This window comes from Bos indicus, chromosome 11 (genome assembly GCF_029378745.1).
Source record: "Bos indicus isolate NIAB-ARS_2022 breed Sahiwal x Tharparkar chromosome 11, NIAB-ARS_B.indTharparkar_mat_pri_1.0, whole genome shotgun sequence".
Taxonomy (NCBI): Eukaryota; Metazoa; Chordata; class Mammalia; order Artiodactyla; family Bovidae; genus Bos; species Bos indicus.
In genome coordinates this window covers 7,567,989-7,584,964 of record NC_091770.1, presented here as the reverse complement: position 1 = coordinate 7,584,964, position 16,976 = coordinate 7,567,989, and positions in this window count along the sequence as shown.

The window sequence follows — 16,976 nt, the reverse complement described above, 5'->3', positions numbered from 1 at the left end:
CTTTTAGAAGTGGGGGGACAGAATGTAACCAGTTATCGCATCTAACTCTAAACACACAGCCTTCATCTTATTGAGTTGGAATCACATCTTGGAATTCTGTAGTATTTGGACAAAATGTAATAATGTAACTTCTGCCAACACACCCAGGTTTTATATAGGTATGCTCGGTTGCTAAGTCATGTCCAATGACTCAGCACCTAGGGATGTTCACTGTGACTCTACCATCATGACTTAGCAAAGTCTCCACTCAGCATCCAGACGCACACTTTATAATCTGGTGAATTTGCAGACAGAAGAAACTACATCGCGTACATTCAGCCCGAAAAGGCTTAGTAAGTTCAGGTGCTTCCCTGGTGGCTCAGACAGTAAAGAGTCTGCCTACAGTGCAGGAGACCCAGGCTCTATTCCTGAGTTGGGAAGATCCCTTGGAGAAGGGAATGGCTACCCACTCCAGTATTATTGCCTGGAGAATTCCAGGGACAGAGGAGCCTGGCTGGCTACAGTCCATTGGGTCACAACTTAACAAGTAACACCTTTTTTGAACAGTTCAGACCTATTCTTATCTGATAACTTAAGCTAGGGGAGATTTCATTCAGTTTGCTACTACAAAACCTTCCCACATGAAGTTTTCAGTACTTGTTGCTGTCAGAACAAAATATTTGAATTGACATCATGCTAAAGATCACTTCCATATCAGAGACCACTCCCCAATTTTCAAATACGGCTTCCCACTAAATTATAGCAGCCTCCTCATTGAAATGTACATTTGAACAGAATAAAAAGTTAATGTTGGCTCATTTGCCTACTGTGGGCTAATTTCAGATTCTTTCAGAAAAGACCAACAATCTTCTCAGGAAAGACAAGAATAAAGATTATTCTAAGATTCTGAATGTATAGGGAATCAATTTCCAGACATAAAATCTTGTATGATAACGTGTGTGATTTCACTTTGGGAAAGAGTGTTTACTAAGATTGTTCAAGAACTCCATAACCCCAAAGGTTAAAAATCATTGACCTGAAGAATATTTGTTAGTAGATTTTTCACATGTTTTAAGCAACAGCATCTGCCACAGCTTCTCACCTCAGTTTATGATTATTTTTAATTATATTCTCCAAATGTTTATATGGTGTTCTTATCTCACTTATGTGCTTAGTCACTCAGTTGTGTCTGAGTCTTTATGACCCCATGGACTGTAGCCCACCAGGCTCCTCTGTCCATGTGGATTCTCCAGGCATCAGTACTGGAGTGGGTTGCCATGCCCTCCTCCAGGGGATCTTCCCAACCAAGGGATCGGACCCAGGTCTCCAGCACTGAAGTCGGATTCTTAACCAACCAAGCCACCAGGGAAGCCATCACTTATAAATACCATGAACTTGTTTTTTAAAAGGGAAAACCTCAAAAGTCAAATAGAGCACTTTAACTACTTAAATTAGGGATTAGAGAGACAAATGATAACATGATGAAGTGATAACTGCAAGTTCAGTTTTGATCAAAAGAACATATTTTGTTTTTTTCTGAGGACACATTTAGCCATTTCTAATATGCCAGTTACATGATATTTTTCCAGGTAAAAGTCATTGTTAAATGTGATCACAACAGAATGGTTTAGAACATTTAATAACATTGATTTCATGATGTTCACTGTAATTCTTAATGAATGCAGATGAAAATGAACTATGTTTCATATAGTTATTGACTGAACTGGGATTTGGTTTGGTCTTCCACTAACCAAGGGCTTCCTAGATGGCACAGTGGTAAAGAATTCACTTGCCAATGCAGGAAATGCAGGTTCAATTCCTGGGTTGGGAAGATCCACTGGAGAAGGGAATGCCAACCCACTCCAGTATTCTTGCCTGGGAAATCCCATGGACAGAGGTGCCTGACAGGCCACAGGCTACGGGGTCACAAAGAGTTGGACACGACCAGCGAGTGACGGAGCAGGCACCTGTGATCAGAGTCCCAGCCCACAGAGTTGCTGACACCAAATGCTTTGGGGTCATGTTAAGGAAGTACAACTCCACTGACTGCTCTAGAGTCCAGGCAACACTGTCTCTGATAAGGACCTAGAAAAGTCTCTGGGCTTGATAAGATAGCCTAGATGTCTTTTATGCTGAGTGAAGGTGAGATTTGGGGGTTTTGTTTGTTTGTTTTTGTAATGGGCTTTCTGCTGAAATTATACGTAATCCCTAAACAGTATCCTCATCCACAGACCTTATGAGAAAGACCTTAAAGAAACAGAGAAGAGCAGACCTTCACCACCCCACCACCACCCCGGCTGGGATACTCTTGAAATCTACAACTTTTGAATGCCTCTTTATTCTTGGCCTGTATCTTCCCATCATCACAGATATTGGAGCGTACTGTAATTGGATGCAAAGTGGCACTTTCTAACAAGAACTTGGGTAAGCAGTATATTTACTGTACCACAGTGCTGTTCACCACGCACTAAAACAGAAGACCCTTTACGACTTCTAAAGTTCCTTTCTCTTACACACACACTTATGACACACTTACTCATCTTAATATATGCTATGCAGCCTTGGCTGCTGTAGAATATAAAACCATGTTTTTAGTCAATGTGATATAAAGAAACAAGAGGCCTCATGTAATTTGGATTTTTCCAGGTATCCTATTTCCATCTAATGCACTGTTGTGAAACTAAAGCCAGGAAATCTATATGGCTGGTCCATTTGCGGATTTGGTCTACTATCTTTGGTCTGCAACAATTGCTGGTTTCCATTCCTTGACTGATAACAGTGTAATTTACAGGTATAACTAACAAATGAGATCAATTAAAATGTCTCAAAGTGGCACCTGTCTGAGTATAGGGTTGCACGAAATGATTCCCACAGCTCCGTTTCCTGTAGCCGTACCATCTGCAAGCCCTCTCCACATGCAAGGTAACAATGAAGGGCTGTTTTCTAATGCACATGAATCGAGAAAGCAGGTCTTATCCTATGACCTGGCTATATGATTATTATCTCTCACGGGAAACAACAGGTGTATTTTTCAACTCCATTTACACAAACGATCCCTGTGCTTCATAGCATTCATTAATATAGCTTCGTGAATTGCCCAATTTGTTACAAATTTGTAGTGTCAGCTACCTTTGTGATGGAATTGAATTTGTCATGAAACTGAAGCTGCCTTTCATTTGTGTACATTATTGAGTACTTTGATCATGACAAGACAAATCTGATACTCTTCAAAGTTCTTAGGTCATGGAGAAGGAGGAAAAATGGTTACTTCTGGATAAAAGTAACAAACAGATAAAACATGCCAGAACATTTTCACATCAGTTCAGTTCAGCTCAGTCGCTCAGTCGTGTCCAACTCTTCGCAACCCCATGAATCGCAGCACGCCAGGCCTCCCTGTCCATCATCATCTCCCGGAATTCACTCAAACTCATGTCCATTGAGTCGGTGATGCCATCCAGCCATCTCATCCTCTATAGTGCCCTTTTCCTCCTGCCCCCAATCCCTCCCAGCATATGGTCTACTAAAACCCTGTGGAAAAAATAGATAAGTCATGGACACTTGGGCAGATCTTATGATCATAAAGCATCATATTAAGTTGCTTTATGACCATGTATATTATGTAGTAAGTAGCAGTATTAAGTAGTATGAAGTATGTACAAAATTGGAGAAGGAAATGGCAACCCATTCCAGTATCCTTGCCTGGAGAATCTCAAGGATGGGGGAGCTTGGTGGGCTACCGTCTATGGGGTCACACAGAGTCGGACACGACTGAAGCAACTTAGCAGCAGCAGCAGCAGTATGTAGAAATGATGAAGGTGCAGGTATAGTTTTCTTATTAAGTCTGAACATAATTAAAGTGTTGAGTTGAACTTTTTAAACATGCCTTTCCCTTTTGTTCTAATTTTGGGACAGCATGAGCTAGACTGCATAATGAAAGGTGAATATTTCTCTTCTATGATATATGTCTGAAGTCACAAATTGTATTTATGAAATAAATAGATATTCTAGAATATCTAAAACTACAACTTAATAGAATTCACAATAGCTTGCCAGAGGGGACTTCCCTGGTGATCCAGTGGCTAAGAATCTGCTCTCCCAATGCTGTGGGCTGAGGTTTGATCCCTGGTCAGGGAACTAGACCGTACATGCTACAACCAAAAGATCTCAAGTGCTGCAACTAAGACCCAGCACAGCCAAAGGAATAAATAAACATTTTTATCTCTATTCCTATGTGTCCTAAAGCTCAAAAATAGAATACATCAGAGACGAGAGATTTTTGCCTACTAAATCATTTGCAATTCTCTACCACAAATATTTAAGCTTCCCCGGTGGCTCAGATGGTAAAGAATCCGCCTGCAGTATGGGAGACCTGGGTTGGATCCCTGGTTGGGGAGATCCCCTGGAGCAGGGAATAGCAACCCATTCCAATGTTCTTGCCTGGAGAATCCAGACAGAGGAGCCTGGCGGGCTACAGTCCAGCGACTAAGCACACATAAGTCAGATGGTCACACATGCCACTTTGCCTGGGATGGTCCACAGTTAATGCTTATTGCTCATAAATATTTTTAAATACACCCCTTTATCCTCATAAGAAGGTTTGAACAACTAATCATACAGATACCCAAACTGTAAGTCTAACAAGACAGAACTGTTAAAGTTAATTACCTCTTAGGAAAAATAACATCAAGGTTTATAAAATCTTAATTTAAGGCACTCATTCAAATAAGTTGCTTTTAGGTAGAAGTGATTTCCTTTTTCTATAAGACAGCCAGAGCATCCTCAGCTGTGTAGACTGTGGCTTCAGAGATGCCAATTGTGATATGATTCTTATGTGTTAATGTTCAACTGGTTTAGTCCTTTAAAAATAGTCACATAGAATTGCCATTTAATTATCATCAACCCCCACATACAGCACCACGCCGTATCTTACTCAGCAACAAAGACTAAAATACACTGGGAGGAAATCTAATTATACCTTATCTCTCATACCGTGTCTCGCCTACAGGTTGTCAACAGTAGGAGACAAACTACAGAATCAAAGCTACTCTAATCATTCTAGCATGAAGCGTGGAATCAACAAAGTTTATATCGCAAAGAAAGAAAATGCTCATACATTTACATTTTTAGAAACATAAGCCATTGAGAAGATGGTCATGAACCTGGAGAAAGTGGTGGTCATCTGGGGGCAGTAGCAGATTTCCAATCTTATTGTATCTATATCTAGATAGATAGATGGATAAGATACAGACATATATCTACATGTAAGATAGAGATACATTTTAATTCTTCTCATAAAAGAGAATTATTATTGCTGAAATTGCTTAAAGCTTCCAGAAACTTCTTAGCTATTAGTGTGTTGGAACAGATAGAATTTGAGAAATAATCTAGCTCAGTCTCTTCCAATAAATCTTAGAAACTTAGACTCAGGATGATAGATTAATTTACTCAAGGATATGGAGGAAGAGAGTCTTAAAGCAGTTCTGGTCTCTCTTCCTTCCCTCCCTCCTTCCCTCCCTCCTTCCCTTCCTTATTTTTAGTATCTTTCTTATGTGGCCTGGCACCATAGCTCTTGCTTCTGCCCTCAGAGAATTCAAGGGCACAGATGTGCCTCATGTTCATGAACAGAGAGGCCATTTGCCCATGCGACCTGATCTAGTTCACATCAAGGTTCCTCACTCCGTGTTTGGTGAATTTAGAAGCTTCAAGATACCTTCATAGTTGATTAAGTGTCTGCTGGAGGTGGAGGTCTTGACATTACATCATGATTCATCCACATTCCTAACAGCCACATTGCATGAGCCCTCAGGAATCATTCACAGGGTACTCTGAGGACAACTGCTCAGTAGAGTGAGCAGTGACCTAGTTAAGTAACTGCAATTAAATATCAGATACTAGGCTTGGATGATTCCATGTGCCATCCTTGTTCTGAATACAAATTTTAACCACCACAGTTGCTGCAATGGGCTAAGATTGTGTTTATTCCCCACCCTGTCCTCTCCAACTAGACCTTGAGCACGTTGAGAACTGGATCAACATTTTTTTCTTTCATGTCACTTCTCATCTGCAGTACCAGGTAGTCAACTTTTAATAAGTGATTAGTGGATGGAAGGCTGGATTGATGGTTGGATGGATGGATGGGCAGAACATTCAATGGAACTAAGATAGGCAATTTGATGAAGAGTGTTTTAGGGAAAATATACTTAAAGGAAGATGGAAAAACTCAAAGGATTACTGAAAACTTGCATCAGTTGGGGTGAGCTTTTGTAGGGCAAGTGATGTTGAGAAGGACATATCACTGAGGACTTTGGATACAGAACTAAGGAAATATTTTTAATGAAACAGAGCAACCTATTTAAAATTCTTAATAAGGGGAGGGAAGAGACTTTATTTACATATTTCTGAGGTAGTTGATCCTGTAAAGTGGTATAGAATAGTCGTCTCTGTCTCCAGGTTTATTTAAATATGGGAGAAGTAAACTATAAATGATATTCTCTAGAGGTGTAAACGGTAAATAAACTACTACATGAGAAGTGAATTCAGACCAACCAACCAGAATATTCTTGTCTCAGGCCAACCAACCGGAAGATTCTTGTCTCAATCAGTCATCTGCATGCCCATCAGACCTAAACACCAGCTGTGGTAAGCTCAGGCCTGAATTCAGAGTTTCAAACTTCACCACTTTAGGCCTATTCATGCAGTTCATAAGCATGGCAGTCCAAATTTGGAAGACTTTCAAGCACCTTTTCATCCCAAGGAATGGACCTTTGATCTTAGGCACCAGTCAGTCCTCATTATCTTCCACGAAGTAAAAGGAGAAGCCAAAGTCAAAGATAATCATAGTAATAATTATAACTCATCATGGTCATGAACAAAACAAAATTCATTATTTTCCCAACAGACTAGCAATTAGGATTTGCCATAAGTTGACAGTTACTATTAAGGAATAAGAAATAGTGTTCTCATCCCAATGTTCATTGCAGCACTGTTTATAATAGCCAAGACATGGAAGCAACCTAAACACTCATTGACAGAGGACTGGATAAAGAAAATGTCATACATAAGCACAGTGGAATATTACTCAGCCATGAAAACGAATGATGAACCCAGAGATTGTCTTTGAGTGAAGTGAAGATTGAGTGAAGAAAGTCAGACAGAGAAGAAATATTATATGACATCCCTTATATGTGCAATCTAAAAAGTAATGATGTGAATGATCATACTTATAAAACAGAAAGTGACTCAGAGAGCTAACTTATGGTGGCTGAGGGGAAGGATGGGGGAAGAGATCATTACAGAGTTTGGGATGAACATGTTCACACTGCTATATTTAAAATGGATAACCAACAAGGGCCTACTGTATAGCATAGGGAACTCTGCTCAATATTATGTGGCAGCCTGGGTGGGGGTTTTGGAGGAGAATGGATACATGTATATGTATGGCGAAGTCCCTTTGCTGTCCACCTGAAACCATCACAACATTGTTAATTGGTTATACACCAATGCAAAATAAAACGTTTCAATTAAAAAAGAGAAAGAAACAGTGTTCTTACAAGCGATCCCAAAGCTACAGCACATAGGCAAACCGCTCTTTCCTCTTGTGAGTCTTTTTGAATCTGAGCGATTAATGTTGTGTATTCTTCTCTCTGGGCACTGCGTTTAAAAGCATTGTTTACCATCACCTTGTAATCAGCAGGCCTCAGCAACCTCCTATTATCCTTGATCACAGTGTGGCTGCAATTTGGACCTGAAAGAAATAGGTCTCGGATGGACCCTCTGAAGCTTAAAGCTACTGTGGAGCCCTGTGATCTCCATTTGTAATTTGTTTTCAAGAACGGTGATTTCCATTTCAGTTGGATAACACCTTTGAATGCATCACAGGGGTAAAGTAGCCACAGCATAACCCCTTAGCTCCACCACATTTCAAATGAGGTGTTTGAGCCACTGTAGAAAAAAGCTACAGTTACAATTAAAGCCCAAAATGGGACAGTTCTTTTCAGGATGTGGCACTAACTATCTGTGGGTGTTAGAAAGGGACATTAGTGCTGTCCGGCCTGCTATTTTAAAGTGGCGTGAACAAAATAACACCATGCCACGGAGGGTTTCTGTGACCCACAGCCATCACTGAATGAGTGCAAATGAGCGCTCCTGAGAATACTATCTCACAAAAATTAAGTAAAAATAAGGTTTTTGTGGGGTTGCTTCACATTTTTAGGACAGTACAACTTTTATTGGTAAATAGCCTGCCAGGCTCCTCTGTCCATGGATTCTCCAGGCAAGAATACTGGAGTGGGTTGTCATTTCCTCCTTCAGGGGAGCTTCCTGACCCAGAGACCAAACTGATGTCTCTTAGGTTTCCTGCATTGGCAGGTGGATTCTTTACCACTAGTGCCACCTGGGAAGCCCAGACATATTCTACTAAAAGGCCAAATTAGGCCAAAATGAGATTGCAGAGCGAAAATATCAGTATTATGACAAATTATTGTTTTTAACAAGTGTTTATTTATAAAGATATTCGTTAAATGCATTTATATTCACTTCATTCTATAAATGAGATTACTTTTTAGTTTCAGCTCGATTGAGATATAAACTAACTGCACATAATAAGCCCATCCACATTTGGTGAATTTTGCCAGTTGCTTACAGTCAGATAACCACCACTGCAATCAGGACATAAAGTCACTCTATGGCCACTGAAGAGTTCCGCATGTTTTTTGTTTGTTTTTAATTTTTTAATCAATCCTCTCCCCTGACCACAGACCTCAGACCACCACCGATCTGCTTTCTGTCACGTGTTGTTGTGGTTTAGTTGCTCACTCATGTCTGACCCTTTGTGACCCCGTGGACTGTAGCCCACCAGGCTCCTCGGTCCTCGGGATTTCCCAGGCGAGAATACTGGAGTGCGTTGCCATTTCCTTCTCTAAGGCGTCTTTCTGACCCAGGGATCAAACTTGTGTCCCCTGCATTGGCAGGCAAAATTTTTACCACTGAGCCACCTGGGAAGCCCTTGTGTCCCCACAGTGTTGCCTTTTCTAGAATTTCTCACAAAGGGAACTACATAGTATTGTTAGAGCCCAACCAATCCTAACCCCCAAAGACGGTGGTATTAAGACTCAGGGCCTTTCGGACATGCATGTGTCATGAGGGTGGGACCTTCGTGAGTGAGATTAGTGATCTCACAGAAGAGATCCCCCAGGGTTCCCTAGCCCCTCTTACCAGGTTAGGGCACAGCAAGAAGTGGGAAGTCTACATCCCAGAAGAGGGTTTTCATAGCCCAACCAGGCTGACACCTGATCTTGGACTTCCAATTCCTAGAACTATGAGAAATAAATTCAGAATTGAATTAGTTTCACAATACTGGTGGGGAACTTCAATACCCCACTCTAATAATCAATAGAAGATCCAGACCAAAAAAAAAAAAAAAAAATTAGGACACAGAGGACTTGAACAACTCAGAATATCCTACTCTCCTATGTCTCCTGCCTTGCAGGTTGATTCTTTACTCACTGAGCCATGAGGGAAGCCCCATGAGACCTACATACACAGTCCATATAGAAACAGCAGAATACATGTATTTCTTATGTGCAAATGGAACTTTCTCCATATGTTAAGCTATAAAAGAAACCTCAGTAAATTGAAGAAAATGAAATCATAGGAAGTATCTTCTTTGACTACAATAAAGTAAGTTAGAAATCAATAACACAAAGAAAACTGGTAAATTCACAAACATGACAGTTAGATGGCTAATTCAAACAACCAACAGGTCAAAAGAGTAATTACAAAGGAAATTGGAAAATATTTTGAGACAAATGAAAATTAATGGGATGTAACAATAGCAGTGTTCCAAGGGAAACTGGAATTTAATGTCAAGGCCTACATTTAAAAAAAAAAAGAAGAAGAAGAAGAAGAAAAATTTCAAATCAGTAACCTATCTTACAAACAGAAATATGAAAGCAAATTTAAACCAAAGCTAGAGGAAAGAAACCAATGGCAACCCCTTCCAGTACTTTTGCCTGGAGAATCCCATGGATGGAGGAGCCTGGTAGGCTATAGTCCATGGGGTCGCTAAGAGTTGGACATGACTGAGCGACTTCACTTTCACTTTTCACTTTCACGCATTGGAGAAGGAAATGGCAACCCACTCCATGTTCTTGCCTGGAGAATCCCAGGGATGAGGGAGCCTGGTGGGCTGCTGTCTATGGGGTCCCACAGAGCCGGACACGACTGAAGCGACTTAGCAGCAGCAGCAGAGGAAAGAAAGAAATACCAAAGATTACAGAAGATATAAATTAGAGTATAGAAAAAATATAGAGAACCACTAAAACTAAAAGTTAGCTTTCTAAAAGATTTATAAATATTGGCAAGTTTCTTGCTAGATTGACTGGAGGAAAAAAGTAGAGAAGATGCAAATGACTAAAATTAGCAGTTAAAAACATGACATTACTATTATCTTACAGAAATAAAAATAAATACACTAAAAATAGATAACCTACACAAAATGGAAAAATTTGCAAAGGTTGCCAAAACTGACTCGAGAAGAAGTAGAAAAGCTGAATATACTTACAAAAAATAAAGAAATTGAATTAGTAATCAAAAAGCTTCAAATAAAAATGGCTTTAGTGATGACATCTACCAAATATTTAAATAAAGATTATCACCACTCATTCTCAAAATCTTCCAAAACTAAATATTTCCTTTCATTCTAAGAGCCCAGCAAAGACACCACAAGAGAAGAAAAGTGAACATCTCTTTTGTTCACTTTTTAGATGGAAATTTCCTCAACGGAACACTAGTAAACTGAATACATCAACATGTAAAAAGGGTTACACACCATGACCAAGTGGGATTTATCCTAATGCAAGAGTTGTTCAACATAAGAAAATCAATTAATGTGCCACAGTAATACAAAGGGAAAAAAACAAATGATTATCTAAATTGATGTGGAAAGAGCATTTGACAGAATTCACCACATTTTCATGATTAAAAAAATAACCCATCAGTAAACTAGGGATAGAGGGATACTGTATATGATAAAATATACTTATACAAAGCTCTTTAGGAATCCTAAAGGAAATCAACCCTGAATATTCATTGGAAGGACCGATGCTGAAGCTGAAGCTCCAATACTCTGACCATCCGATATGAAGAGTGAACTCACTGGAAAAGACCTTGATGCTGGGAAAGATTGAGGGCAGGAGGGAAAGGAGGCTACGGACAATGAGATGGTTAGATAGCATCACTGACCCAATGGCCATGAATTTGAGCAAACTCCAGGTCATAGTGGAGGACAGAGGAGCCTGGTGTGCTACAGTCCATGGGGTAGCAAAGAGCTGGACACAATTTAGTGACTGGACAACAACAGAAAGGCCTTAGATAATACCCTATTCAAAGGTAAAGGGCTGAAAGTTCCTTCCTAATATCAGGAACAAGATAAGGATGCCCACTCTCACACCACAGAGTCAACACTGTACTGGAAGTTCTACCCAGAGAAATTAGAAAATGAAAAGAAATTATAGGCATCCAAATCTGAAAAAAGAATTTAACTATTTCTATTTTCAGATGACATGATTCTATATATTAAAAGTACCAAAGAATTAAACAAAAAAAAAAGAACTAGCTAGAGCTAACAAAGTCAGCAAAATTGCAGTTGACAAAATTTTTAAAAATTCTATCTTGTTCATATATACTTGCAATAAACAATCTAAAAAGGAGATCATAAAAAAATTAAATTCCGTTTACATTAGTATCCAGAAGACTAAAATGCTAAAAGATAAACTTAGCCAAGGAGATAGAAGACTTATATACAGAAAACTTAAAAAAAAAAATGCTGAAAGAAACTAAGAAAGATCTAAATAAAGAGAAAACACCTTGCATTCATGGATTGGAAATTTTAATAGTCAAGATAGTAAGATATCTACAGATTAGATGCAATTTCTACTAAAATTTAATGTGCTTCCCCAGGGACTCAGTGGTGTAGAATCCACCTGTAATGCAGGTAATGCAGGTTTGATCCCTGGATTGGGAGGATCCCCTGGAGGAAAAAAATAGCAACCCACCCCAGTATTCCTGCCTGGAGAATTCCACGGACAGAGGACCTTGGTGGATTATAATCCATTTAATTGCAAAGAGTCAGACAAGCTGAACAACTAACACTTTTTGTCTCCTTCAGTATTCTTGCCTGGGGAATCTCATGGACAGAGGACCCTGGTGGGTTACAGTCCATGGGGTCACAAAGAGTCAACACAACTGAGTGACCAAACAATAACACCCAAAATTTCAATGACCATAGATTCTTAGACATGACACCAAAACTATTGGTGACCCTCCCCAAATAACAGATAACTGGACTTCAAAAATCAAAAAATAAGGCTTGGTCTAGCAGTCAAAATGGTGACTAGCACAGAAAAGGAATCTGCCCCTCCTACTAGGTCTTATCCAGTGAATGATCTCATTTAACATTCCTGAAACTATTCAAAGAAGTTACATAATTCCAATTTTATTAATAAAGAAACAGAGACATTATTTGTCCAGTGTTCAGTTCAGTTCAGTCGCTCAGTCGTGTCCAACTCTTTGCAACCCCATGAATCACAGCACGCCAGCCCTCTCTGTCCAACACCAACTCCCAGAGTTCACTCAGACTCACGTCCATCGAGTCAGTGATACCATCCAGCCATCTCATCCTCTGTCATCCCCTTCTCCTCCTGCCCCCAATTCCTCCCAGCATCAGAATCTTTTCCAATGAGTCAACTCTTCCCATGAGGTGGCCAAAGTACTGGAGTTTCAGCTTTATCATCATTCCTTCCAAAGAAATCCCAGGGCTGATCTCCTTTAGAATGGACTGGTTGGATCTCCTTGCAGTCCAAGGGACTCTCAAGAGTCTTCTCCAACACCACAGTTCAAAAGCATCAATTCTTCGGCGCTCAGCCTTCTTCACAGTCCAACTCTCACATCCATACATGACCACTGGAAGAACCATAGCTTTGTCTAGACAGACCTTTGTTGGCAAAGTAATGTCTATGCTTTTCAATATGCTTTCTAGGTTGGTCATAACTTTTCTTCCAAGGAGTAAGCGTCTTTTAATTTCATGGCTGCAGTCACCATCTGCAGTGAGTTTGGAGACCCCCCCAAAAAAAGTTTCTACTGTTTCCCCATCTATTTCCCATAAAGTGATGGGACCAGATGCCATGATCTTTGTTTTCTGAATGTTGAGTTTTAAGCCAACTTTTTCACTCTCCTCTTTCACCTTCATCAAGAGGCTTTTTAAGTCCTCTTCACTTTCTGCCATAAGGGTGGTGTCATCTGCATATCTGAGGTTATTGATATTTCTCCTGGCAATATTGATTCCAGCTTGTGCTTCTTCCAGCCCAGCATTTCTCATGATGTACTCATGTCCAGTGTTACAAGCTAGTAAATAACAGAGTCAAGCTTCAAACCCAGATTTTTTGTTTCTAAATTCTAGCTGATTCTACTCTATTAAAGCTGCCTTAGTTAGCATTTATGCCATTCCAGTTTCACTATAATTTCTGGAGGATCACTTTTTGATGAAGTGAAATACACTTTGAATGTATTCACTTATAAGCTCCTTTGTATAAACATCCAGACACATGAACACTGCATTTTACTCACCTAACTTGTGCTGGGTGTATTCTGCCTTCTGATCTGAGACTAGTCCCTTTACAGTGAAATGCATTTCAGAAAACGAGTCTCATCGTGCTTCATGGCCCTTGCAAACTTTGATGCCTACCTCTTGGCTGATGTATTCATGGCTATATATAAATCCAGGGGAATTGCCTTTGTTTATCTGGTTGTTGACTCTCATTTTTACAGAGCATAGAAACTCTGCATCTTCTGCCTTCACTCCCTTGGGAGAAGTTCAGTGAAATACAGCTTTGCTTATCCCCATTTTCCTTTTCTTTCTTTTCCTGCAAAAAAACTTGTTGCCTGAGAAATTGTGCGCAACCGCCCTGAGCCGTCTTCCCCACTCACTCTGAGAGCTGCCAGACCAACTCCAGGATGTGTAAAGATGGAAAGTGCCCATGGTGTGGGCTATTGCACACAGGCAGCTAGCCCACTTAAGTCCTTTATCTGGAAAGCCTAATTTGCAGAAGAATTCTCAGATCAGTTACCACTTAAACAGTTTACAGGCAGCCAAAGCCAGGAGGGGTTAAGAACAATCTTTGAAGTAGGGTTGGATACAGAAAAATACTTTAAAAAAAAAAAAAAAGAAATATTTTCAAGGTGTTTAAGTTTGCTTATTACATGTCTTTTTCTTCAAGGTAACTGCTTTATATAGGGTTGAAATTCTGAAATGATGCCAATTGAAATGTAAAATAATCAGAACTTCCTGCCCCATTCTTATTTGAATAAACCTTATTACACACTGTTTTTTACCCGTGACTAGGTTACTGCAGCAGAGTCGATATCATTCATATGATTTAGATTAAATTACAGCAGCGCATGGGTCTCTTTTCTTTCTTTTCTCTCTCCTGAATATAAAATCACTGTGATTTTCCTTTGGCTGGCATTTTGCTCCTTTGACTTTCCCCCATTTTCACGAGATGGTGTATGCTCCAAACACATAACATTATCAACTTTAAGGGCTGCAATTGATTGAATATTTTGACAAATATACCTCTCTAATTCCTGAAGCCATATGGACTTGCAGGATGCCATATGGAATAAAGTACTCTGCCTCATGAAATGATCCAAAAGCATTTTTTTTATTAGCGGTTATTTCCTTGAACTGAAAACTGATTAGATTTTGAATATTCCATCACTGGCGATAGTAATCTAGCCAACTATATATTCTTAGCAGCATCTTTAGTGATGGAAGTGGCTGGATGAAGGAGAAGTCCTTGATGGGGGTCACTGCGTTTAAAAAAATATCAGACAACGGGCTACTTCTATGTTCTTTGTGTGTCCCTTAGGACTCCCTGCAGAAAACAACAGAATATCCTCAATTAGCTGTTTCAAACAATGAGTAGGGTGGAATCACCTTACACAAGAAGTCCCTGGCATCACAGGGAAAGGGTTGGTTAGCCTGAGGCTCAGTGATGTCACCAGGAACCAGTGCTCTTCTTGTCTTTGCACTGGATCTTCCTAGCATTACAGCTGCATTCTCCAGCTGGCTGAGCACTTACCAGGTGGCTCAGTGATAAAGAACCTGCCTGCCAGTGCAAGGGACAAGGGTTCGATCCCTTGTTGGGAAGATCCCCTGGAGAAGGGAATGGCAACCCATTCCAGTATTCTTGCCTGGAGAATTCCATGGACAGAGGAGCCTGGTGGGCTGCAGTCCATGGGGGTTGCAAAGAATTGGACACAACTGAGTGACTATCACTTCACTTCACTGTATTTCTTTAGCTTAAGAAAATTAACTTGGTCAGACCACCTCCACAAAAATCTGCTGGGTACGTTCTTTCACACGGGGTAAATGAATGGAATCAGCCCCACAGATCATCAAGAAAACAGTTCATTGAAACCTGAGGCAGTTCATCCATGGGAGTTTGTTGAAATTGACATTTCCAGGGTTACAATATCTATTTCTTAAAGAATATTTTAATGAAAACAAAAAGGTATGTAGAATCCATTTTCTTCTTATTTGCTAGATGGCTTTGAGGGTGCTCTCAAATCACTGATCTCTAATCTGCAATTCTTTTTCTATTTATACAACGTGATGCTTTTTGAATGTCTTCTGTGAAACACTGGAGATGGTAAAATGAGATGAAAGCATCCGTCAGGCGCTCAGGTCAGGCCCCAGACCTCCCCTGGTGCTTAGGACACTAACTCCTCGGCCACTGGATTACTGAGCCCACAAGGTGACTCCTCAGGTAGAATTCTGAACTATTTTTTTTTTTTTTTATAACATTTGCAGAAAGTTTGAACTGGCCTGTCTCACTGAGACAAGTGATGGGCCCAGGCTTTGGAATCCCTGATCTGTACAAGTTCATTCTCTGACTCACTGTGTAAACTTCAATAACCTACACTAAGCAGGGCTCAGAGCCCTTATTTCCAAGACAGCAGTGGGTGAGAACCCTACTCGGTTATTTTCCAACTCAAATTCAGGTCTGTGGCTCCATAATTCTCATTTGAGTTAAAATTAAATGTTCCCAAATAACAAATGGAAGCAAATCACGGTGGCCAGCCAAAGTTCAAAGCCATAGGTAATCATTAAGTAATACTTTTGACTATAGCTTCTGTGCAAATATGGGAACAGAAGTCAAAGTTTCTGAAAACTACACTTCACAATGAACAGATTCCAATCAGAAATGGATTTCTCAGACTCTACTTGTCTCCAATGTTAAAAAAAAAAAAAGTTTGTTATATACTAAGTGAAAGTGAAAGTTACTCAGTCATGTCCACTCTTTGAGACCCCATGGACTACACAGTCCATGAAATTCTCCAGGCCAGAATACTGGAGTGGGTAGCCTTTCCCTTCTCCAGGGGATCTTCCCAACCCAGGGATTGAACCCAGGTCTCTTGCCTTGCAGGCGGATTCTTTAACAACTGAGCCACCAGGTAAACCAAGTCTGACCTTTTTTGAAAAAAAATTTTTTTTTCGTATGAACCACTTTTAAAGTTTTTACTGAATTTATTATAATATTGTTTCCTTTTTATGTTTTGGGTATTTTTAGTTGTGAGGCATGTGGGATCTTAGTTCCCTGACCAGGATCAAACTCCCCTCAGCCCCCTGCATTGGAAGGCATAATCTTAACCATTTGACCACCAGGAAAATCCTCCCTCCCCACCTTTTTTTTTTAAAGTCCAACCTTATTTTTGGCTTAAAAAAAAAAAGACCTTATTTTTCTGAAATCTAGGTTTCAGAGATGAATATACAAAAAATTGGAAGCCACTATATTTCAGCTTTCTTAGTCTAAGACTAAATTAAACTCCTACCTTTAAAATCTAAGCAACAGAGAAAATACTTCTTGTTAATAACATGTAGGACAAAAAGATACTTTAATATTTACAATTTATTTATATGTCATCTACTCTAATTTTTT